The sequence below is a fragment of the Cinclus cinclus genome, chromosome Z (assembly GCF_963662255.1).
Source record: "Cinclus cinclus chromosome Z, bCinCin1.1, whole genome shotgun sequence".
Lineage (NCBI taxonomy): Eukaryota > Metazoa > Chordata > Aves > Passeriformes > Cinclidae > Cinclus > Cinclus cinclus.
The window spans coordinates 76112797-76137314 of NC_085084.1; the positions used below are offsets into that span (position 1 = coordinate 76112797).

Genomic DNA, 24518 nt, shown 5'->3' on the forward strand with positions numbered 1-24518 from the left:
CAGACAAATGCATACAGAAACTTGTTCAAGCACCTCCAGTGACCAAGATGCCAGGGTAAGTCATACAGACACAGACAATGCAATTTCATTGAACAGTGAAGGACTGGAATCTGAAGAGCCTGTTCAGTGCAACTCCTCATTCAAAAGGCAGTCTTGAAGACAAACTTTTTTTTTTTTCCAACTCCAATGAGTTATTGCAGAGTTGTGTTACTACAGGTCACCACTTAACATGAATGTGGTCATAATGAAGATGCTATTAATTAAAAGCCCTTGTATGAAATGCACAAATGACAGACTAACATGCACTTCTGTAAGAACACTTGTGAGCTTTGGTCATGTCCAAATGCAAAAACTTTAAGCAGAGGGGTCTCATTATAGCTTCACTCATTTATTTGAAAGTATTTGATTTCTAATAGGCATGAAACAAAGGCCACCACCTGCAGGTCAGCTGGGATCCCTGGGATCCATCACACTGTGATGGAAAACACCACAGACTGCAAATGTGGGGATTCATATTTATGAATTCAAACCATGTTTTATGATCATATTTATGATTATATTGATAGAGCGATGTTCTGCTTCTCTGCAGATCTTGAGTGGAATAATTAGAAGTGATAAGTATTTGAGCACTTGCAATGTACTTAGAAGAAACAATAGGTTCTGGATAATGAAAAATGGTTACCTGTAACTGGAAACCTCTTTGTTTCAGCTTACACGTCATATGTTCTCCTTCACTCCCTAAAAGAAATGCTGCTTTCACACAGGACTAAGCAGGTCATGATGCTTATCGCTAAAATTCCAACCTCAGATAATCACATTTGCCAAGAGAAAAAGGAGGCTGCAACTTGCACAAAGTGAAAAAGGAAGTGTTTCCAGCCATGGAACTCACAGCCTGAGAGTCAACAAAATAAAAGACCTTGAGTCAGGAAGCAGGATCCAACTTTATGTAAGATAAAAGAACACAGCCCCTTTTTTCTTTCCTTTTTTTCCTAACATGTGCTCTATGTGAGCTGTGTAACCCCACAATGTCCACAGGTGACAGATAAAGACTCGCAAGAAAAGCAGAAATAACCAAGAAAAAGGAGTTCTCTTTGAGGTATCAACTTGAACAGAAGGAAATGTCCAAACTTTGTATTTTTGAGTCCTACAAATTAGGGAATTTGCAGATTTAAAGACTACATATTATTAATATTTATTATTTTATAATTAAACAGATTGAACAGTATGATGTTATCCATAATGGAATGCACAGCATTAGACACGCCTGCAGAGCAGGAAGGGGCCCAGACCCACAGTCCAGTACCATGCACGTTTCCCCACAGCTGCAGCAGCACACCAAGTTCCAACAAGCTTTGCTACCAAAACCCCTCAGCCAGAAATCTGTATTTTTTCTAGAGGGATTGGAAGCAACTGCTGGACAAGAGAGATTTTATAAAGTAAATACAATCAGATCCTTTTGAACACACATCTCCACCTTTGCATCTGAGCAAGTGTTCAGAGCTGTAGTTAAAAAGCAACACTAAAATGGACAAAGGTTTCATACTGGACTGAGCTCGATACCGATGACTCAGCTGTGCTGAATGATAGAGAATGACAAACACAAACATGGCAACATTGACTGGCAGAAGGAGTCAATAATAACAAGGTTTTTAATCACTTTACATGAGAATGAAATATAAGTGACTGATACTTGAGTCATTAACAGACCACAAAACAGCATGTTCACTGCACACTGGAGAGTGCAAGAGTATCAAGAATCTGGGAAAAAGGGAGATAAGCAATTTCCTATAGGCAGCCATGAGTCAACAGAGAACAGCAATGTGGATGTGGGGAGGGCAGAAACTATGACCAGGAAACATACCTACATCACATCCTAGATTCGTAATGTGCAAAGTAAAATTTGCCAGGAGTTCCAGATAATTAAAATAAAGGAGCAAAATTATAATTTATTTTTACCAAGTCTTTCAGACATGCAAATAAAAACAAAAGGCAGAGCTTCTCTAGGGTCAAGATTGAAAATCATTTGGGCATAACAGCACAAAATGAAAGAGCTTTCAGTAAGTGGCAATATTGATGCAGGGCCAAAGCAGGTGATGGCTGTGTGAAAGCAGGAGTTATCACCTGCTGAAAGCAAAGAGCTAATTTGCTCCAGGCAGCCTTCTCCCTGAGAAAATGCCAGGAGAACCAGGACCTGACATCCATCAAACGAGGGCTGATGCCTCGAGACTGCAGAAGAGCCAGTGCAGAGCCCACAGATAAAGTGTATGTGTGTGGAGGAGGGAAATGTGATCTAGATTAGTGTAGGACCATTATTGGCTTCAAAAGCTTGAAAGGGTTCTGAGCAAACCTGAAGGAAATCATTAAGCTGGAGGCTACTGAAAAACAGGAAAAAATATAACAGAGGCACAACCAATTTTGCAAACATTCTGGTTTTGTTTCACACAACTATTTTTCTCTAACCATAAAATGAATGATGAATTGAATTTTAATTTCAAAAAAAACCCTTTTGATGCAGTGCCATGTGACGTTAATAAAGACCGGATAAGCTGAGGAGGAGGGAGGAGCTTTCAGGTGGATAAACAAGTAACTGTAACTGAGCCAGCCATGGACAACGCAATAAGGAAGCTAGTGGGAGTAAGTAGGATCTGCTGACAAAATCTGGAAATTACAAACCCAGGAGAATTATTGCCATTGAACTCATAGATCCAGTAGAAAGAACTGAGATCAGTAAATACTGACATGGAAACATGGAAAAAATGGCAAGGTAAAAGTCCCAAAGGCTGCCATGAATTTGACTGCATACAAGCGTTCCTCAGCTGAGAAAAGCATAAAACAACGGATTTATTTAGTCATCACATTGACCATATGCCTCTATGATACAGCCAGGTAGGAAGAGAACATAACCCATAGAGTATGCCCAAAGAAATGTCTCCACAAAAGTAAAAGCATAAATACCTTTGTACTATGTTGGCAAGATTTCTTCAGAAAAGCATATCAAATACTTTTATTCTGCCTCAAAGTAAAAAAAAAAAGTCACAAGGGAAAATGGCAAACGCAGCTGGAGGATGTAAACACAATCCTGTAAGGAGAAGAATGAAACATCTTGCTTACTCTGGCTAAAAGAACCATTTCCTGTGTTTGTTCAGCAGGCAGGTGAATAGAAGAACTGCAGCTGAACAGAGGATGAAAATTCAAAGGTGTCTCACGATAGCTCTGTAGAAGCCTTTCAAAAGGAGAAGCAGACACCAAACCATAACAGTTCTAGAGAATGAAATTGGGAGGTTCATATAAAAGGAAATGGCATAATACCACACAGTGGCAATCACTACGAAGTCCTCAGCAGTCCCTCCTTGTACTGACATATGTAGTCAAAGAACCAGCTACATATGCTGGCAAAAGGGTTAAAGACATCTCCAGCAATACCAGCTAAATAAAGTAACCCACAGTTTGCACCCCTCATAGGAATAAGAGTTCTTCACATATTCCTCCTCATTTAAAGAAAGCAAATACCAATATTGCCCATGCAGATGGGTCTGCTGCACGTGGGGAGTTTCCAACTCTCCAGAGGCAGCACTCATGCAGGACACAGCAGGGCTCCAGCAGCTGCCCTGGAACTTGTCATCAGCAATGGGTCTCCTCAAGTTGAGCCCATGGCAGCAGCCTGAGCTGGTCAGAGCCTGGGTAAGCAGCAGAAACAACAGGCAGGTGAGAAGAGCACAGCAACAACTGTGAATGTTTTTAGCACTGTCCTTTCCAAGGACAAATGGGAAGGCAAAGGGAAAGCAGACACATTTAACACCCGTCATCCATCCACATGCTGCATGTCACAGGAAGTGCTTTGCTGGCTCATGGCCTTCTCTGCACAGCTCTGTCACTTGATCTTTCCTTGAAAGCAGCCACACCAGACTGAATCTGAATTATTTTTTTTAATCTCCAGTAAGCACATATGGGAGCACTGAAACAATGGAGAAACAAACCTGTAAATAAAACAGGCCATTGCATCCTTACTTGATTTTTTTTTTAATTTCTGATGCTGGTGGATGACATTTTTATACCTACTGTCCAACAAATACTCTCAAATGGGGAAGTGCTTGTCACCCCTTGTACTGCAGTATATTCACTCAGTAAAGCATATCATAACCAGCTGCTGAAAGGTCTTCTCCAAGTAATTAGATTTTCTTATCAAGCAAGAACCTGTTAGAAAAACTATATCAGTGACAGAGTGGCATAAATTTAAGGCCCTGAATTAAACAAGACAACAGACATGGTCACTTAAGGCAAAGTATTCAGCCACAGGGAAAGCAGTGTTTGGTGAAGCCTAAAAAGGAAACAGGAGTTTTGCTTACTCAGAAAAAGCAGTAGCTGGGTTTAAAAGCAACTTGAGAAGTTTGCAATTTTAAAATTTTGCTAATTCTCTCATACACAAGAAAATGCTTTAATGGACACAACAAACAATTACGTACTTCTGTAGAAGCGCAAGTCCTTCAAACGGATAGAGGGGCAAAAAAAATACAATAAGAAATCACAAAGCCTGGAGTAGTACAAGGGAAAGGAAGAACATCCACAAATCTGTTAGCTCTCCGTAAAAATCTAGCTCTCCACATAAAAGGCTTCCTAAGAATGTAATTTCCCATCACATTTAAGTACTGTATCTAGCACATTATCCTCTTAAAATATAAAACAGATGTAAAACATGTAAAGCTGCTTTATGCTGCTTTATTTAAACAGATGAAAAATCAATAATGACTTCTTATTTGTTTTGAAAATCATCCTAACTTGTTTTCAAATATCATGTTTTATTATTAGACCTCAAAACCCTCAGTTAGATATAGGTTAATCTGAATCAGGCTAAAACAAGGAGCAACTGTTTCACTGACTAAATTAAACTTCTGGTCATGCCTAATTAGAGCATTTCTTCAGTGGCATTAACAGAGTCAGACCGAACTAAATCTTCCCAATCAAACAAGTCAGTCTTGTGGTTCAATGTCTTCATTCACTCAAGTACGCTGCATTTTACACAGAAGGCAAAGCTTCAACAAGTCAAGGGATTATTTTAAATTTATTCTGTATTCTGCAACAGCATCCATTTAATTAAGGGCTGAAGAGCCCCAAAGGAAGCTCCTTCCAACTGATGTATCATCCAGTACCACTTTTCCAGTTGCCAGATGAACAGTTTAGAAGAGGTTACAGTGCTTTTGTACTGAAGCCAAAAGGGGATTGAATTTAACACCAATATTTTATACCATGTATCTCTGCATTCCTGAAAAAGCATTAATTAATTAAGATATTCACCAGTAAGAAGGAAACAAAACTTCTGATATATGAGCCAATAAAGCTTAGAAATGCAAATTCATCAGACTCAAGCGATGACATCTGCATGGAGGCCCAAAATCCGTGCAAGGTTCAGCTTCTCCTGGAAGGCAGTTTTACCTCATTTATACAGCTACGGAAGAGAGGGAAGCACAGCAGGCACTGCATACACATAGCACAGAGTCATGAAAATAAAACGGCTGAGAATCCAAAAGCCAGTAATTTCTCTACATGAGATACAGCTGCTAACACAACTGTTGACAAAGCACACAGCAGTCAACAAAACAATTCTGCAGATCCTCCTAGGAGGAAAGAGCTACCAGTTGCCCACAGGATAATGGGCAGAGAGCTAGCCAGTCCATGACTAGAAAGACAGTAACTGTATGTATTAAGGGAAACGTTCTGCCCTTCCCACGGGGCACAGGGCCCTGCTCAAAGCAAAGTGACCACCTAAAAAGGCATGGGACCTGCAGCAGACATCTTTCAGCATCCAGGTTTGATTAAGCTCACTATTACAGCCCACAAACGTACTTCTGACTTTTAATGGATGAAAGTGGATGAGCCAGACAGAGATGAAATGATATAACTGAAGAAAAATTAGAAAATACTTGATTTAAACAAGATTCATAAAGAGGAAGACTGGAAAAGACAAGATGAACAACTTGTCGTCTGCTAATGTAGTGCCTGTGCACATCACACACACCCCAGAGAGCACCAAAGGGAGAAGATCACTCCAAGCATTCATGTTTTCCTCTTCTTACAAGGTCATAGGCACTGAACAGACTCTTAACTCACACACAGTGTTAACAATGACTCAGACAACCATGACATGTGAAACAACCCTGGAGCCTCAGCAGGAGCAAGTGGCTACAGGAAGAGGAGACATGCACACAAAGGGGTTTCAGAAAGAGATGCTGGTTACAAGGGACAACATGTACAACCTGGAGCTCTCCTCTACCTCCTTCTGCAAAGAAAGAAAAAAAAAAAAGAGAAGAAGTAGAGGAACAAAAGTTAGTAGATCAGATTTCTGCCATGAGTTCTGTTAAATTATTTTTACAGAAATCGGGGTAAAGGTTTGCCACAAGTTGGTAACGTGTTTGTGCAGCAGAGAGTTTTCCCATATGCTTCCTGGGACATGCACCAGACAATTAATCTCTAACAGACAACCTCAAGTTAAACTCAGCAAATTTTATCCATGACTGCACATGCATTAAAAGGTATGCTTTTCAGAGCTCTTTTTACTGTTCCTGTTTCATTAACTGAAGAATTTTAAGTACTCTTAACACAGAATTAGAGACACCATTTATCATACAGGAAAAATACCCTGTATTTATTATAAGGAGGAACAAATTTGTTCCCCTCTCCTCCTGACTGCATCCACTGCTTGCATCCCTGCATCTGAAACATCTCCCCTGCTCCCTTCCTCACTCCCTGTACATTTTGCCCAGTATGAGGAAACTGGCAGCTCCCACGGAACACATTTTGCTTTTGCAAATATCACAATGCAGAGAGATATTTTCTGGGTTTATACATCTAGGCAATCTTCCTCTGAGAAAAAAAAAATAAAAATCCAGAAGCCTCCTACACTAAATCTCATGTTTATGGATAGGCAATTTCAAGGCTAGTAAAGTTACATGAGAGTCATACTCAAAACTTCCGGTACAGACATGATATTTTCTAAGTCTTCCAATCAGTTAATTCTCTATCTGCACAGAAGAATGCTCTTACTCATTTGTGTATGAACGATGGAAGGGAAGAAATATCTTCATGGCAACAGGAGACACTCAAATTGGTTTAAAAGCAAAAATAGTTTTTGAAGTTACTGTCTACATGGGTGTAATTACAGTCATGCAATCAACTAAGACAGGAAAACAGATAAGCTATTTTAACTCAATTGCTAAGGAGAAGTCAAATTACTTTAGAAAACGAAATGCTGGATTGTAGCTAAATTAAAAACCCCATTTTCCACCTTAAGACATGCCCGAATGGATGCTCATTAGGGAAGAAAGCCTCTGAACCACCCTGCAGGCTTTCCCTTTGGAGCTAATGGAGGAGAAATCACAAGCAGCAGGATGCTGCAAACACTGTGTGGCACAAGTGGCGTGTTTTGGCAGTCTGCCCTGCACAGACCAGCTGACCTGGAGAAACTGAGGAAACTTGGGTGCCCTACCAGACCCAGATGGGAACACATTTTGTTGGGCATGGATCCATCTGACTGTTCTGTGAAGTAATTTTCTGTACCTTTTTCTTGTCTGTCCTGTTCAATTAAGAAAAACCTTTTCACCTGGACAGACACAATTCCACATGAGGTCCATTGGTTTTGTCCTTTTTACACAGTCACCCCAAGCCCTTCCAACCCAAGCCAAATCTCGCCTGACTTGGTCCCTGGGGTGGTTTCAGTATGTTTTCAGGCAGATCCAGGCATCCCTATTCCTGGGTTTTTAATTCCCTTGCATTTGAACTCCTGGCCTCTCCTGTGGAGTCCTGAGGGGCAGAAAATGCAGGAGACCTGGACTCGTGTCCCCTCTCAGGTCTGCTGTGGCTCTCAGTCACGTCGAGCAGGGAAACCCTGCTTTTAGCCCCCAGCTGGAAAACACTGAGGACAGATGGAGTCCCTGGCAATGCAACAGCTCAACAGTAGCAAGCTACCAGTGAGCATATGCAAGCTAAACATTTTTCAAAAGCATATTCACTCCGCTCATTTGAGGTTGATTTTCCACAGAAAATTCCTTGACACAGGCTAGCACTGCCAAATTTTAAGACCTCAGGGCACTAGAGCTTCTCAAATATAGGTCAAATTAATTTTCATACAAACAAAAGCAATAAATCTTGCATTAGACTAATTTTTGGGTAATTTAAAAAACAACTACATCAACAAAACACACCAAAAAACATTTTGGCTTAAAATCCATATTCGTCTTTTATTTCTGAGCCCCATCAGTTTAAGGGTGCTAGTGACAGTTTCAGGCCAAATGTAAAATTTGGCAAAGCTCTTAACTGCAGACACAGATTTAAAACCTTGTGTCTCACTACAGCATGTGCACTCACAGCTTCACCAATGGTCACTAACTTGACTAAAGCCTTATCAGAGAATTCTTTCACCATTTCACTTTTGAGCAGCCACCTTAAATCTCATAAAATCTCTAGCATTTCAGGGCTTTACTTTACACTAATTCAAACTATTGTCATCTTCACTTAAACTAATTTTTTTGTTCTTTCTCAATTTCAAACATTAAAAGTTTCCTCAGATATTCAGGGGGTATTTAATTTTTTTTCTTCTGACTTCCAATTACACACAATTATTCATACACATATGCCAAGTTCCAAGTTCTTCCGGTAATTTGCATCTGTATTAACCATAAATAATTTAAACCTTTATGCCAGTGCATCATCTCTGATTCACCAAAACATACATATTTACCAACACTTTCAAACTTCTCTTCCCCTCCTTTGCTGGAGGCTGCTGCCAAACACATTTAAGAAAATACCTTGAACTGAACTTTTGAGCAAATGTGAGATTCATATTCAGAGCCAAAAAAACATCTGCAGAACTGGGTTTTCAGTGGACCTTATCTGGGAACAGAGAAGGCTATTAACAACAAATTACATTTTTAAAGTAAGACATAAACACTCACCTACAGCTAGGAAAAAAGCAAACCAACAACATTTTACTGCATTCCAGGTATGACGCTTTTTCCAAATGAAGAAAATAAAAGCTTGGTCCAAACTTGAGTACATTGAAACAGGACATAAAACTGCAGCTTCTCTTTCTTGAAAAATACATGCCAAAACAACACTATTTCAGAATATCACAGAATATTTTCCGTTGGAAGACACCTTAAAGATCATCTAGTTCCGACTCTTTCCCTGTCTAGCTGTCAGGGTCAGGGTTTCTTTGCTTCCTGGCATCTCTGGGGATTTTTTCCCCAAGGTCTTGCTTCTTCTTATCCTTCATCCACTTTTTTTCCACTGCCTTTGACTCCTCCTGTCTCTCAGAGCACATTTCCTACATTGTGACTTCATCACACTCTTATTTTTATGGCTTCAGCTGCTGAATCTATCTTATAGATCTACCTTTGTGTGAGTGGCACACAAGTGCCACCAACTTTTTGTCACATCACTGGATGATGTTCAAGAGAACTGAACCAGGGAGGATGAGAAAATCCAATTCACCCTGGAGCCGTATCTAAGGTATAAAGCACAGCTCTGTTCCTCCTCCTCCTCCTCAATTGTTTTGGCTACTTCTTGCCTTGTGAACATTCCTGTGCTGCTCAAACTCAGCTGAGATGAGCAGTCTCCTCTCACATTCAGAAACAGGCTATTTCAGTACTTCTGCTGTACTGTGGCACATACTAATCCAAACCACTGTCTGTTCCCTCAGGTTCTAAAATTAGGACTTATGTCCAGGACTTGAGCACCACACAAAGATCAGCAAAAAAAAAAAGAAAAGAAAAAAAAAAGTGTCTGGGCCAAGCCCACTAACAAATCCCAGCATTTCCTTCATTAAAAACTTACTTTTTGATCCACCTCTACACTAAAGACCTTGCATAAAATAAGAAAGCAGAATTGATTACCTGCTTTATGATCTGCATAACTGAGAAGATGACTGGTACAGATCAAATACAGGTTGACAGACTGTTTCTTCACAGTGAAAGCAGAGTCACTGGAAAAGCACTCCTTCAGTGGGGAGAAGAGCCCCTGATCATTCTGACCAGCTTTCATGATTGCAAGAAGAATGAACACAGTATTTGATACAGGGAAGTTCACAACAACTACATGAAGATGCCAAGCTGTAGTTAACTTCTACTCTTGAACCAAAGCCTCTTTCCTTAACTGTGTAGTGACCTGTAGAGATGACACTGGGAAAGCCTTCTCACTGCCTGGAGAGGAAGGGGGAAGATGGACCCACACTTCCACTTCAGGTTTTGTTTTACCAAATCGAGGCTGTCAAAACATGTCCCATCAAAAGATGTCAGCCAGCTCTATCTCCCACAGCCTGAGGAAATGGTTCAGGAACACTGCTCCACCACTGTTCAGATCACATCTGCTGTGGTCACAAATTTCAAAATCTGAGCTGGAAATAAGGAATGTAGTTCCCCAGAAACAAAAAATTTCTATCTCATGGACAAGCCATTATTACTATTTATTATTTTTAAAGGTCTCTACTAGGATAACATCTGGCAGTGATTAAACACTGAGAACTCCTACTTTGTGAAAGAATCAAAGTCTAGATCCACTCAACTCACAAAACTGCAAATCTGGCTACTTATAGCTCAAATGCACACTTTGTTATCACATGTCTTAGCTATTATATTTAACAAGAAACCAAGTCACGAATTATGATGAAAAACCTTAACACCTGCTATTTTGAAGAAGCACTGCAAATCTCCCTCTCTCAAAGGAAAAAAAAAGGTGAAGCTTGCTAACTGGCATTTCAGTGTGTTACACAGTAAATTTTAGGGGGGTTTGTCAGTACTGTTGTAGAGCACATGTACTGATCTTTGTAACGATTTGCTCACAACTTTTAATAAACTCACAGAATGTTCACAGTTCACCCACAGAATGAAGTGTTGGCCGCTGGCTGCACAAATACCAGATTTTGACATCTCCTTACAAACATTTCTTTCATTTTACCTGAATTTGTCTCCTCAGCAGAATTCCAGTTTCCCTCCTGTGCTAATTCTTTTAAGAGTCTCCTACGCATTTGTCTCTTTTCCCTCAGCACATTTTTGAAATTGTTGATGCATTTGTTCAGGTAGATGGTCTCTGCGCACACCTTGTCAAGGCTCATGGGCCTGCACTCCTTTGCTGGCTCAGGTGGATGGTTCCCATCTTCTCCAAGTTCCTTAGGAGGTAACTGCTGCCTGGTAGGAATTTCACAGTCAGATGATGGCATCACACTGGAAACGGGATGCTCATGAGCAACAGAGGAAAGACTGGAAGGAGCAAATTGCATCTGAGCAGATATTTCACTGTTGACATTGGTGTTTGCCTGGGTCTCAGAGGTCTGACTAGGAGGGGATTCTGCAAAGTAGTCAGAGCTCCCACCCATACCTGAACTGGTCAGCATAAGCGTGTTGTCATCATCCATCTGCAAGCCACTATCATTTTCCAAAAGGATCTCAGAATCACTTGTCTCCAGTTTATGGAACACCACTTGGAGAGCAGACCTGAAGTGGTGAATAGCTTTCCCAAGCTTATTAGTGTAAAACTTCATGTCTACAAGATCAATGTTGTCCCGGGAGTGGTCAAGGAAATACTGGGAATTTTCCAGGACATCCCTAAAGACCTGGTCAGTTGGATCTTGATCATTCAGGTCCATTTGGATCATATCTTTCAAGCTGTCACTACTGTCAGCCATTTCATCTGTTGTATGATCATAGCTAATGGTTGTCACGCCACTAGAAACATCTTCTCTTTGAACATCACCTTTTTCTGCACTGGTAAATTTGCAAGAGTTATCATAGTCTGTTTCAATTTCTTCTGTGGTTATCCCCTCATCTTTTTCTAGAAGAGAAGAATTCTCAGTGACACTTTTAGTGTCAAGCCTCTGCTCACTACCATTACTTGAAGCACACATCTGACTTGCATGGCCTGAAGAGTCAGATGAGCAGCAATGATTTCCATCAGCTGATTTAGGTGAATTGGTCGCCTGTGGAGGTTCAGCAAGGGCCTGGCAATTGTCCCTGTCATCTGAAGGCTGCTCACTGCATCTTTTTGTTTGTGCTTCCTTTCCAGTTTCAGGTATTAAGGTGTCTTTCTTGGTCAAGCCTGACTTCTGCACAGAATCAAGTCTCTCCCCTGCACACTGTGCTTTCCTACTTGTGCTTTTATACTTAACCTGGCATGAGTCTGTCTGAAGGTGCCCAATAGCATCAGTTCTCTGAGCTCCATCAGGATTCATCGAGTTCTGATTATTTTTCTTGAAGGCAGACTGTGAAGAGACTGAATCTGTTTTCTGGCCCCTCTGGCCATTCTGCTGTTTTTGCTCCTCACTGGTAGCAACTCGGACCCCTGAGCTCTGCAGAAGGATAGACTTCTGTAAAATAAAGTCTCTTTGCTCACAACTTACAAGTTTCACAACTGCTGGTCTTGGCATTAATGGCTTGCCTGTACCAATATCTGACCTATAAGCATCTTTTATATACTTACTGCACTGAATACCATTGAAACAGTGATATTCAGACAAAAAGCTGCAGATTAGCTCTACTGTGTTTTCACCATCTTTCTCTGGGATGCCATAAAAATATAACACTGGTTCTTCCTTTTGTACCTCCCTTCTTGGCTCTCGAGCATGTGTACCCTGGGTTTTGCCACTGGAGCCACCTTGCAGGCCTTCTATCTCACTCAAGACTGTGTCCACACAGCTGGAGACTTCATCCACAGAGCCTTTTATCAAGGTGAGGTGCTGACGGAGCTCTGCAATCTCTGTCTGGATTCGACTTATTCCCTGAAGCTCTTTAACAATGTAATCAACCACATCAGCTGATCGGTCTCTTGATTGCCTTCTTCGAGTCCTGTATGCAATTGTCTTTTCCTGAGGAAAGCACCCTTGCCTTTCAGCTGCATCCCTCCAGCTCATGGTAATGCTCAGAGAAGAAAGGTCCTGCCCCTCAGACACTCTGCCCTTTATTTCAGAAGAGGTCTGAGTGATACCATCAGAAGAACTCTCCTGCAAGTCCTTCTTGTTCTGCTGAACTGAACATGGTATTTTTACATAGCCACCCCAGTTCAGTTCCACCTCGCCAACACACACTTCACTCATTCCCTCGGAATCATGTCCTCCATCCTGATGAAAGTCCCCTCCAGCCATGGAAAATTCAGTGCTTGGAGAGCTCCTCTTGATTCCACAAACAAACATGTCTGATTCAATCTCCACTGGGGAGAGCTGGCAGCGATGTGCATGGTTTGAACTATCATCTACTGGGCCTTGGAGAAGCCTCTTCATTTTGTCCCGCAGAAACAAATGGAGTTTTTGCTTCCGGAATTGCCTCCTGCCCTGCAGTTTTACAACAGGTTTTCTGTGCAGAAGTGAAATTTCATTTTCTTGCTTTTTCAATCTACTTCTAGCAAACATCATCAGCTGCACCTGTGTTTCTCATAGTGCTACAAGCTGCACAAGCACACATCAATCACTTCCCAATGCACAACTTGTATCCAGTTCTTATTCTGTCATGAGGCAGCTACCAAAAGAGGGGAAAAAAACATTACAGTTTGGTTCAAATAGAAATATCCGAGGTAACTTAAGCAGAATAATAATAAAACCCCAAAAACCTAAAACCAGCATACACAAAAAATCAGACAGAAAGAGGATGTGCTATTTGAAGTGTACAGACATTGTCTGTACACCTCCCCAGATCAGGTTCTTCTTGGAATAAGTGTTCCTCACTCCCTCTTCTATTCAAGAGAGTGTAGAAAAAGGTCACATTCAAAAAGCAATTCTGTAGTCGTTTTTCTACCAGGTTTGCGAATTACTCTCAAGCTTGATCTTCTGGCAATTGTGCACTGTGTGATTTAATTACCCCCCAGATACAGAATTCTGACATTAGAAATTCTATCCTTGCACATTTCCTCTCTTTCAAGTTCACAGTCATCATCCTTTCTTTCTTCAAACCAAAGCAGAAATCTAATTTAACTTGGCGCAGTACCAGCTAGCCCACAGGAATTGCACAAAGTGACGTAAAGTGGCAAGTAGACTGCATGACAGATCTTAGGAGTAAAACCTTTCTGCTATTTTAATATTTTCATCTCAATATTTTGCGACAAAGCAGTAAAAAAAAATCCAAAAAACAAAATTAAAAAAACCACCAAAAACTAAAATAAATAAAAAATTATAAAAAATAAAACACCTCAAAGCTTGCAAGCTCCAAGCTAACCTGCACTTAAATATGCCACACTCAGCATATGCACAAACAGGCTGAGCTGACAGCATGAAGCTACTGCATGTCACTTCTACTCCAGCTCTGGAGATTTTGCAGTTGATTATTTTCCCTGATTAAAATCCTCTCTCTAATGAGCAAAATGAAAACAAAAAACTCCATAATGTTAACTATTTTAAACTTCCACATGCTTTTACTGCCATACTTATTAAGCAACATGCAATCAGTCTTTTTCTCCAGAGAGTAGGGCATACAAGAGACCCACACAGGACCCTCCTGGACGCAAGGTGACTGAAGAACACAGGTGTATTAGATGATTCAGTTTGGACTTGCTGTCTGAAGCACATATTGTTTCTCACATTCTTGTTTTGTTTAAGGCCTATGGTAACTGTCTTTCATTTTTATTGTTTCACTTTGTGGGCAGAAGGGAAAGAGTGGTTTTTTGATCAGGAGGAAGCAGCATTGCAAATACCAATCTCTACAGTAAGAGCTTAATTAATATGCTATAAGAGAGGTTGCATCTGTGCTTCAGGTTTAAGTGCCATCATCAAGCACCTCAGCTGAACTTCCATACCAAAGGCAATACCTGCCCTTTTCTAGGCTAAACAAATTCTCTATGAAATTGATTGTCAGCTTCTTTTTTAATTTTCTAGATTCTTCAGGCCATTGGTCCAGAAAAAATAGTTGGGATTTTTTGGGCTTTTTTTTTAACTATTTCCTCATATAACAGGGCTGACATAAGGAATATTTTCTCAGACTCTCTTCTTCCACCACTTACACAGTTTAGCCACTTTCACTTGAGTGGGTAACTGATGCTTAACATCAAAAAATCACTTCTGTACCTGTCATAAGAAGTGAACCCTTGGAGAGCAAGCAATTGGATTCAATGGCAGCCAAATAAAAGAGCTCCACAGCTGTGGCTCCCTACACGTGTTGCTTGAGGGTAGCACACAGAAATGCTCATTTCAAATACTATCCAGCATATTGAACTCCAAGTGCTAGGAGAAAAGCCTACATATGCTTGTGCAAGGTTTCCCTCAGAAAGCTCAGTCTTTATCATATTTCCTTCTGTACAGAACTTTCAAGACATCAGAGGGACATAATGATCACTTTAGTTAAAAAAAAAAAATAAATCAATTCATGACAAAGCTTGCTCTCACTTCCTTTGTCTGCTAAGACACTCGAGAGCAGCATTTTCTTACAGAAATCACTTTTTCCTGCTGAACATTTATTTGCAAGATTGCAGCCATTCCAAAGCTGGCAGCTTAGTGCAAACAATACAATGTTGTCATTTTTACTTATATATAGTAATTGTGGCATATGTATATATAGGTGTATATGCATATATATACACACACACAAGAGTATCTACTTCGTTGCAGATTTTCAAAAGCGCATCTTTAATTTCATCAAATACCAGCAGTATCTTTCCATCTTTTCCCACAGAGGACAGAAACTGTTTCCTCCAAAGCTGGGAAGAAGGCCAGAGCAGAACACGTGGACAGCAGCTCTGGCTTAGAGAGAAGCCTTCCTACCTCTCTCTACAGTGGGTGGAAATGAAAGGAAATCACTGCTTGCCACCAAAGATCACATCATTGCCCACTGAGTGGAATGCCAAGAACCAAGTAATAGAATCATTGCCCTCTTTGTCCCTCTCCCACGGGCTTCCTCCCTTCATTCCCCACCCCAAGCCCACGCTCAGACCTGAAGCTCTGAGCATTCACTCATTCTGTGGGCTGGTCCCAAAGTGCCTCTGCACCTCCTGCCACGTCCTTTCCTCCTCCTCTCCACCCAGGGCTGTGTGAGTGCTCCTGTCCCTTCCATGCTCCAGATTAGGTGCTCTGCAACTTGTCTCCTATAAAGATCCCTTATTTCTCTTGTGCTGTGTTAGAGCCATACTTTTTTTATAGCACAGACATGTGAAGTGACAATAAAAGTTAATGCAGGTTCACCCAGGAAGAACCCCAAAACCTAATATAGATGCAAACACTTGCTGAAGTCTTCTTCTCTTCCAAGATTACTTCAGGAGTCATATTAACACATAACAAGAAATCAAGTCTTCAAGGAAATAATATTTGGATCCTGGTGTCCTGCCAGATGCTGCAAGCCTTCACTGACTACAAAAGGTTTGTTCTGACTGCTTTGTTTTAGGCATTTCCCTCCAGGAGAACTCCATGCTCAGTTCAGCGTAGCTGTTTTTGGATGTGCAGGAGAACAGAATGCACAGGCACCACCATTTCTATGTTCCCCAACCTCCCAAAACTGAGCCAGGCTCAAGCTCAACATGAAGAACACATTGCTGCTTTACTCGGGGATGTTTGGGTTATTTTGCTATTCCCGTGAAGACAAAGCTGACATATTAGGATTTTAGAGAGGAGAAACAGGTGAGCTACCACAAACACTGCACTTCTCATTACCTTGTCACTGGACACACTTCTTAAATAGCTTTGTAATACATAAACAACAGATACTTTTCCTCCTGACATACAGATTTGCCATGACAACAGGAGTAAAAGCATGTTGTGCCAGCATCCATGAATGAGGAAAAAAAGAACATGAGAAATCCCATGAAGGAATAAAATGCAATTATGATATCTCTGCTCATCAGCTGGGAATGAGCCATGTTTTATGCTTACAGTATAAAACAGAGAGCCAGGCTCTCAACAGGGAGAGGGGAGGTGACTGCAATCCCCTCTGAGCACCATCTTCAGCTTTGTGAGACCCTGGACCAGCATGGTTCAAAACAAAGGCAGCACTGTGTGCCTTTAGCACTGCCCCACACTGCAGTGGGCTGGCTGCAGTCTGGTGGAAGAAAAGGAGGTGAGAGCACAAAAACTCTGCTAAAATGAGGTATGTTTATCTTGCAGAATCATAGAATTTTTTAGGATGGAAAACATCTTTAAGATAATAAAATCCAACAATTTACCCAGCATTGCCAGGGCCACCACTAAACCATATACCTGAGTGCCATATCTGTATGTCTTTGAAATATCTCCAGGGATAGTGACTTTACCACTCCCATGGGTGGCTCATCCTGATGTCTGACACACCTTGTTAATGGCTATCCGGTTTTCATCACACTAAGGTTAATGCTGAGACACCTTTAGCCCACAGTGTCATGTTAGGAGGTGCTGGTACCCCAGGGCAGATGTGATGTTCAAGGAACCCAGCAAAAAGATATAAAAACAATTAACCATGATCGGAAAAACATTTCACAGCAGCCTCTCTGGCTATTGACTCATGCTACTAAGTGAAATCTTTTTGATTAGATTGTATTTGCAGTATCATTCACACAAAGTGGTATTGCATTACCTGTACTAGAAATTACACTAGGAGCAACAATAATAAATAAAATGCCTGATAAATGGTCTTGCTACTTTATAAAGTGCCATTTGAACATGAAGAATACGAATAACTAAAATGCAGGACATTGTGGGGAAAAGGATTTTGGCATTTAAAAGAGAAAGAAATCATGGCTAAGGCTGCCATAGCAACATCGCCCCAGCACTCAGCATGCTGAAACATTGACTCTTCCTGAGAATATTATAGCATTTTTAAACACAATAATTGCTGAAAGAATCCTAACAAGGCTTGACAGAGATATGAAGGGTTATCATCAGTTTTGCTGTTTGACATCTGGAGATGAGCCTGCACTTTTCCAATAAATATCATTAGATTTAATTCTGAGTTGGATCATACCTGAACATGGCATTATTGCTTTGCTGCTGAGAATGTGTCCTTCTTCAAACCTACTACTGATAACTAACAAAAATTCTAACTTTCGAGTCCTAGCATGGATGATCAGAACAACAAGATACTGAGCTGAGCAATCCTAGGCAAAAAAGCAGCAGAGCTGGAGAACAAAACAGACTGTTGAGAAACACCACCTCAGGACATTTAGGCTGAAAGTAAGGTGCAGAAGAGACACGTGGAACTCCACGGTGGATTGAAGGGGAAACACATTCCTGCTAGTGAAAGGACAGTAGTTACAAAAGGATGACAATAATTTTGCATAAAACAATGTGAGGAGAAGAACTATTACTCAGTCCCTTGGTAACCCTTTCACAGTCCCTCTGCTGCCAAGCCTCAATGCTTCCTCTTCAGGAATTACTGCACTAGCTGCAAAACTACATCCCAGCCCTATCTGTAGAACTTTCTTAAGTTTTTAAACACTTCCAAATATATTTTACAGGTTGCACCCGTACCTACAATCTGTTTCAATACAGCTAAGCAAAAACTATGACAAAACACTTCAATGCAGGTATCAATGACAGCCAGCCTTCACACTTGACATATTACAGAAAAAAAAAAAGGAAAAGGAAAGGAAAAAGGAAAAAGGAAAGAGGAAAAAGGGAAAGAGGAAAAAGAGAAAGGGAAAGGAAAAGGGAAAGGGAAAGGGAAAGGGAAAGGGAAAGGGAAAGGAAAAGGAAAAGGAAAAGGAAAAGGAAAAGGAAAAGGAAAAGGAAAAGGAAAAGGAAAAGGAAAAGGAAAAGGAAAAGGAAAAGGAAAAGGAAAAGGAAAAGGAAAAGGAAAAGGAAAAGGAAAAGGAAAAGGAAAAGGAAAAGGAAAAGGAAAAGGAAAAGGAAAAGGAAAAGGAAAAGGAAAAGGAAAAGGAAAAGGAAAAGGACCCAACGAAACCTTTCAGGAGCAGTTTGTGATAAGTGACAAAAGGTCAGGTGAGGTCAATCAACCATCCTCAGGGTGGAAAATTGATCCAGGGAACACTGAATATAACACAGTTCTGCACCCCCCACATCACAGTCATTTCTCACCTTTTACATAAGGCCAGCTGACCAAGGGGAAAAAAAATCCACACCTGAATAATATTTTGCCATACCAGCAAGTTATCAGGACAGCTATTAAGTAAAGGAACAGTAAAAATCACAAACTATGAGGGTAAAACACCCACTGAAGTGGTATGGGTTCATGGCATTCACCAATGTAAAAATTTTTGTTGCAAAACAGCAAAAATTAAACTCATGTAATGGAAGAGTATCACTGTGTAGTACACAGAGGAGATAGCACTTTCTGCCTTAACTCCTTAATGCCCTCTACAAACTTAGGAGACATCCCAGAAGTTAAGTGTGTCTCAGCTTTCTGTAAAATGGGGACTAATGTCTGTCATCCAGACAGCATCCCTTCTGTGAGCACAGATGGAGAGGGACTGAGACTCCAGGCTTTAAGTCCAGCTGACTTGAGAACCCCTGGAGGGCATCTCAGCACCAGGCAGTCCTTCCATTCTTCAGTGCCTCAACATGCTTATTCCTTCTGCATCCTTCTATCCCAGCTTTTCCAGCAGGCTGGAGGCAGCAGTGCCTGGCACAGCGATGCATTGCCTGCAGTAACAAATGAGGTCTGTCACCACCTGGCAGCCAGGAAAAGGCAGCATCCAGAGACGGAAATAGGGGCTGTCCCCAAGCACAGAGGGAGGCACAGGCTGCAAGCTGCCGACCATGTCAGTGCAAAGGCTCATGCCTGGTAAGCAGCAAGCTAATTCTGAGATGCCTACCTACTTCTGAGAAAACCCTGTGCTGAGGAAAAGGCAAAAGGGATAACTGACTGCTGAAAATAGACATCACAGCTGCTTCTGTCTATCTTATGTAAAAGTCACTTCACTCCTTTCCAGCAAATACAAAACCTGAGCAGCAGCTATCAGGAGTTTAAGAGCAAATGGGGAAATAATTAAGTTCAGCAGTACCCTGAACTGAGTATTTCCAAAGCATGGGGGTTTTGTATACAGCTGAATCAATCAGCAGATGGCTTGCCCAGGACAACATAAAGCATTAACTGTTCCATAAAACAGATTTATCCCAAAACAGGATCCTAAGAACAAAGCATTACATTGAACACATGGGCCAGGATCAAGGAGCAGCTTCTGGTTTAAAAGAAACAGCTTCAAGAATTGTAAAAAAAATATCAGGGCATGACAACAAGCTGGCTGGCCATGGGATGAAAACTCTAGAAATGTCTGCCAGACTTTGGGGAAAGGTTTCTGATTATTCTGCTATCTCTAACCAGAAAGAAAACAGTCAGCACTGGTACAAGCACAGTACCTCTGGTTTAAATAAGGTTTGCATGCACTGCTATGAAAACGCTGAATGATGCTAAGAGTTCTGCTTAGACTAAAAGAAACAGAAGATGGTGTGCCTCTCCTCTACTTCCATCCAACTTACAGCCCAGTGCTGAACAACTGCTGTGTGAACTCTCCAAGTCCTGCATTTCTGACAAGAACCACCATGAACCACTTATCATAAGGATTTTCTCAAAACTCTGATGACTCACTGAGGTTATTTAAAGCCGGTTTTCAGGTGACATTGCCTCAGCTCACAGGAACATTGAGGCAGGGGAGGGACAGGCAGCACTCACCAGTACAGGGTGATGAATTAGGAGACTCGACTTCTATTATCAGGGCAGAGAGAGCGCAGCCCTGGTACAGACTGGTTCTACACAATCTTACTCACTGATTCTGACTTGTTCTGCTGTCCCTTAGGACAGATACTTGACAGCGTTCAGCCAGGCTGGGTGAAGGTACCATATGCAGCAAATGGAATAAATAAGATTTTACAGCTCATGATATTAAAACATAGCACGTGGCAACTAAAATCCTCCTGTGCTAAAACTGCAGCTTTACTTCTATAAGCTCTCTCCTTTTCATCTCAGGGACTTCTGTATTAGGTTTATCCCCAGAAGGCTTGCTCCATTAGCAAAAGAAACCTGCCCATATAAATGGAAGGAAAACTGAAAAGATATCTGAAAACACACCATCTGCTCTGATTCACAAGCTTGTACAGCATCCTCATCACTCCTGCATGCCAGTCATTCCATCTCATCAACTCAAAAGCTTCTCAGCACAAGAAATCAGGCCAATGACAAATACTCTGTGTTAAAAAACCCCCTTTCTTAAGAGTGACATTTAAGGAAGAATCAAACTAGTAATTTAATTACTTCAAGATATTTGCTTCTCAAAATGATCAAATTTAAATTATTCCCAAGTTCCTTTCCCTTTAACTCTTCTTCTCGTAGTGATTTTGATGTCAAATTCCAGCTGAAATACAAACCCTCCTAACAGAGAAGTATGAGAAGTAAACAGACACAACCTCAATTATACCAGTCATAAGAAATCTACAATTAGTGTCTAATGGGTGAAAACAAAAACTAAGAAATAGAGCATACAAATGAACATGCTAAGTGTAAATTGTTTTCACAAAGCACATTTTTAAATCCAGTGAGCTTCCAATGGAGCTATTGTATTGCTAAAGTAAACACACAGACACATGCACACAGAGAGCCCACTCTAAAAATAAAGAGCAATTCTCCTTGGTTGCTGCCTACTTGCAGTTTATACCCAGGCACTTAATTTGTTCCAATATTTCACTTACCTTGCTGCTTCAAAATAAAACAAAAGGTTAAAATGTAAAGGAAAGCTATAGAATTAATAGAAAACTACATAATACAACAGCTTGTTCTCATAGAAAATACAAGTCCTGAAGGATTCCTAATGTTGTTAAAGGTTCACCAGATAATGAACTTTCACTATGGAGATTATCAACATATTGTTGGTGTCCCATCTGAGGTATCAGGGAAAGCAATGTTAAAGGCACCGAGAGTTTCCCGTTCCACAGCAGCACTAGGATGAGAAATCACGTAAAGTTGAAGGCATGTTGAAGAGAATAAAAAAATGCAAACAGCTACTAAAAATCCAAAAAGCAAAAACCAGCAGAAGCTAATGATTGCAAAAGCTAAAAATGCAGAAATCCTTTTGGTTTCCAGGAGCATCCCTCAACAGAAATTCTTTAGTTCCCCACCACAGTGCATCTTTTCCCTTTCTCAAGCTGTACCAAGTACAGTTAAAAACTTCATGCTTCTCTTCAGATGTGACTCAACAGAAAATATTGTACTTCAGAGGCAGAGAGAAAGCTGTGCAGCTACTTTACTCCTCCTCGTCAGCTGCCTACTGCCTAGCTCCTCACACACGCAGCCTCCCCGCTTCACTCCTCGCCTCAAAATGATTCTCCACTTTATTATCCATTCAGAAGGAAATACGAACTGATGGAGCCAATCTGACTAAAGACAAAACGCACTCCTTTGGCATTATGAGAGCAGGCAGTGCAGCGCAGCGCAGCGAGTGGATCTCTGCTGGAAAAGCGCTCTGGCATCCTGTGGGACTGTGGAGAAGGGGGGCTGGGGGGAAAAGCCCAGAACCCAACATAATTAACCAGCTCCAAGATTTTTTGTCCAGCTCTGAGATGGAGGTTTATTTTTATCACTCCTGTTCTACCCCCCAACTAACCCACAAGATTCATCTATGCCCTTGCTGAAATGAATCCAGTTTCCAAGGAAGACTAGTACCAGCTCTGCTACAAGTGTGGGGGATTGAACACCCGTTGATCTCTCATCTCCCAAAAATAAAAGTCACATTGTTACATAAAAGAATGACTGCAGAAGTGTTATGCACAGAATCAGATCCACTCACATTGTACTGACACTCCTCTCCTGGGAGTGAGCAGCAGCAGGCACCCATCCTGCAAGAAGTGCCTGAATAAAAGGCACCATTTATCTGTCCCACAGCCTGCTCCAGAGGCATACAACTAAATGTCACTAAGAAAAGCTCGCTGGACAGTTGATCCATGTTCACATCCCCCCTCCCACAAAGGCTCCCTTCATGCTGTCCCCCCTCTTCGAGCACCCAACACAAACACCCACCTCCTTCCCGGATACTGTTTCTCTAACTGTAGCATCAAAGGCACTGTGTGAGTGCTGGTGTTGCTCAAGAACAACTCACTGCATCTTTCAAAACAGTGTTTTTTCACAGTATGGGGTGGGATTTTGAAGAGGCCTATATGACTTAGCTGTGGAAATGCCACTATCCTCCCATCTGTTCGAACACCTCCTACCTCCTCGTGAGCCAGCCCTGTTGTCAATGATACTTCCCCTTCAATATCTTACCTACACAATATCAACTTTAATTCACCACTTCTTCTACAAGCATCATTGTGCTCCCTGTCCTGCCCTCACCACAGCAGATATTCTGGCACCTTCAACCCTCTGCTCCCACAGCTTCATGCCAGCACCTTGCTGTAGTGCCAGCTGGTAGCAGCCAGGCTGGTGTCCCAGTTCATTTGTTTGTTTTGGGTAAAAAGTGTCACATACAGACTTTATCTCAACAGCACCACTGGTGAACTGTATCCCTGTTCTTTCCATGTGCAGCTACAGCACTGTCCCTTTCAGCTAGGTACAGAAATCATGCCACCAGCCTCCTTTCAGAGGAGAGTCTGTAAGGCTGATGTTCCTCGTGGTCACTCATATTCTCCATCCCCCAGCACACCCTCTCATTTTTGTTCTTTCCTTTGTTGCAGGGCAGGGAGTAGAGGTCAGATTTTGAGAAGTGATTTATCTCTAAAGGATTTTAAGTGTCTGACCCTGAGTATCTCATCATATGTTTGCATTCTGCCAGGAAAACAGGGTTCCTGCCCAAATGAGAGCACTGAGTCTGACTGCAATAGGAATGATTCTACTAAACACAGCAATTATAGCACTTGAGCTCAGAGTCAAAGCTCTGCATCAAATTCATCCACATAAGGATGAAGACAACCCAGCTGAGAAAATGAAATGCAATCCAGGATTTAAACGGCACTCAAAATCTTTGAAGCTCTGCCTATCAGTAAGATGAGAAAGATCTTGAGAGAGGTCTCTTACATAGCAATAGTCTAAAAAGAAAATAGTAGGTATCCATAAGACACTTTTTATTTACATTAACTCTCTACAGCACCTGAAGTATCCATTAGACAGTATCACAGGCTTTTAAATGCCTCCCTCACTCTTTTCAGAGATCCCACTACAAGTGGAGCCAAGTAATCTTCCCATCACTGCCACCATTTCTCCCATCTTTTCCTTCCTTGATCTTTGCCCATTCCTGCAGCCATCAGCAATAGACAATAATATATATCAAAGTCAAAAAATGTACCAGACTCAAACACAATGCTCATGTCACAGTTCCTGAGATGCAAAGAGCCCATGCAAATTCTCAAACTGCCACATAAAATCCCAATAATCCAATTACTGTCTTACAAGAACAGGAAAGAAAAACACATGGAAAAAGTGAGCAAGTCTCATTAGACAGAGCCAGGGAACATTACTAAAGGAGGTCATGAGGAATGAAGTGCTGGGAAATGTCACTGCCCTTACCACAGCTCACAATGTGGCAAAAAAGATAAAAAACCAGGTGCCCTCAGAAGAAAGGAAGATGACACTTTTCAAATATTTAAAACTCCTTACCTAATGCACAGGATATTGAGACAGACTCTGTTTTTCAGAGATTTTTTTCTGAAA

At 41.3% G+C, this 24518-nt stretch overlaps 1 protein-coding gene across 1 annotated transcript in view; it reads right to left on the reverse strand.

Annotated features, from left to right (window-relative positions):
* The window catches only part of UNC13B (unc-13 homolog B), a 178620-nt gene that overhangs the window by 82739 nt on the left and 71363 nt on the right, over positions 1-24518 (reverse strand). The window lies entirely within an intron of this gene.